General features: G+C 52.9%; 1 protein-coding gene across 2 annotated transcripts in view; it reads left to right on the forward strand.

Moving 5' to 3' along the window:
* PIK3R5 (phosphoinositide-3-kinase regulatory subunit 5) overlaps positions 1 to 2,296 on the forward strand; it is a 26,357-nt gene that overhangs the window by 12,524 nt on the left and 11,537 nt on the right. The window lies entirely within an intron of this gene.

Raw genomic sequence — 2,296 nt, forward strand, 5'->3', positions numbered from 1 at the left:
TAGACCTGGGTATTTACTATTATTTCCATCTTCCAGGGATGAACCTGAACTTCAGACGTTGCCCATGCTCATGTAGCTGACAAGAGCTCTACTCCCTTAAAGCTATATCTGTTTGATTCCCAAAACTATGTCCTTCGATGCCAGAAACATATTCTCACATTTGCAAAGAACTGTTTATGTGCCAAGAGGCACAGGCAGACCATTGTGTATGACTGGAAAGCCCTGGGCTGTCCCAGCTGCCTTTTTTTTTTTTTTTAATGTTTGTTTATTTTTTGAGAGAGAGAGAGAGAAACAGAGTGTGAGCAGGGGAGGGGCAGAGAGAGAGAGAGGGAGACACAGAATCTGAAGCAGGCTCCAGGCTCTGAGCTGTCAGCACAGAGCCCGACGTGAGGCTCAAATTCTTGAACCATGAGATCATGACCTGTGCTGACGTTGGATGCTTTACCAACTGAGCCACCAGGCGCCCCGTCCCAGCCACCATTTTGTAAGCACTTTGCTCCCTGGGCCATTTCACTTTGGTACCTTCGACCCTTTGCCCTTCTATCAAAGCAGGTATGAACCTGGGCTCGGTCCCCTCTGCCCATCAGCTGATAGCAGGTGAATTCTGACTATTCTTCAGTGGGAATAAGTTTCCCTTGGGACCTTACTGATCATAGACGTTTCTGTTTCATACTTTTTTTTTTTTTTTAGTCTCCAATGATGGGATGAAAGGCGTGGATCCCTTGAAGGAAAATCAAACATCGTTGACTAGCAGGGTGGGGAGGGTTTACTCACAGAACATCTGACCCCAAACGCATAGGTGTCCCCAGGAGAAACTGAGGAATCGTTATGGGGCAGAGGAGGCCGGGGAGAAATCGCTACATGCCATACGCTGGGTAGGATCCTGCAACTGAAAGACGACATTACAACCAAAGATGGATTTCTTGTATCACAGCGTCCCAGTGGAGAGATGTTGGGAAGGGAAGGTTCCAGAAACCACAGGGCGTGATGGGTTAGAAGTAAGCTGGTGGCCCCAAACAGGAACCCCAAAATCACAGTGGTGGCAACTCAAAGGGGTTTATTATTTTTTTTTCTTTCATAAAAAAAAAAAAATCCCAGTGGAAGGCAGCCCCGGCTTGGTACAGGGCTGAACATTCCAGAATGGGGTGGGGGCAGGATGGGGCTACTCAGGGGTCCCTAAGTGAGGAAAATCTGAGAAGCCCGGGGGTGGGATGTAGATCAGACTCTCAAACTCTCCGACGGGAGTGGACAGTCATCACGGATGCTGAACAAGGGACTCGACCTAGTCTCGGGCTAGGATTTCCACCCACGTGGGGCTTCGTCCCTGCTTCCTGTAAGCCCCAGTGTCTTCCTGAAACAGATGTCTGCGGCATGGACACGTCTGCAAGTGTCGTGAACTTGCAGCCAGGGCTGGCGTGATGGCGTGATGATGGCGTGAGCAGGAGTTGGCATGGCCACCTGTCCCGTGCGGAGCAGCCACGTCTGGTCACACCTTTAAACAAGGGCGGAAGCTTAGCTGGGGAAACCGGGCGGCGATTGCTCAGGGCCTCGTGTGTGTGGGCAAGGCCTTTGAACTTCCTTCCATAGTAAAAGGAATGTGTACAGAAGGGTGGAGAGAAGACCTCACTTGGCTGTGATCTGAGGTGGCGGGGAGGGGGGCCCGTCTCCACTACAAAATGTCCCTGGGGGGCTTGCAGGGGGCGAGGAGGGGAGCTGGCCTCTGTCATGCACCCGAGTGGCCACCAGATGGTGTCCCAGGTCCCCATGGCGGGGGCCACTGTTTCAGGGACTTTCCTATCAAAATAGGCATAACTTCAACTTCTGAGCATATGACAGTTTCCTAAGAGGAACATCAGACAAAAGGCCCCAAATCAAAGCAATTAGGTCCTAAATTAGAATAGCAGGAACTAGTGATTTTCCGCCATTGCCGGAATGAAAAGGACGGCCTTTCTGTTTACAGCCGTCTCTGACCCCGGTCCTGGCTTTGCACCTGCCCGAGGGGGTCGCCTTCCTGCTCCGGGCCCACACGAAGTCCCGAGTGGGCTTGCTCCCTGACAGGGCCCCCCTGAGGCTGCCGGACCCCCATCCCAGCCCCTGCCTCTGGTGCCCCTGGCAGGGAGGGGGGCCAGTGTTGTTTAATCTCATCGTGGTGGATACACAACTGAACCCTTACTGTCAAGGGGGTTTTCCAGCCACGGACCTGATCAAGTTGCAGGAGAAAAGGAGAGACTTTGGGCTGATGAGGCAGACGAGGCTGGAGAGAAGGGCTGGGGTGGGGACGGGGGTGGGGGGCGGT

The sequence above is a fragment of the Crocuta crocuta genome, unplaced genomic scaffold, assembly GCF_008692635.1.
Source record: "Crocuta crocuta isolate KB4526 unplaced genomic scaffold, BGI_CrCroc_1.0 scaffold139, whole genome shotgun sequence".
In the NCBI taxonomy this organism is placed as follows: domain Eukaryota; kingdom Metazoa; phylum Chordata; class Mammalia; order Carnivora; family Hyaenidae; genus Crocuta; species Crocuta crocuta.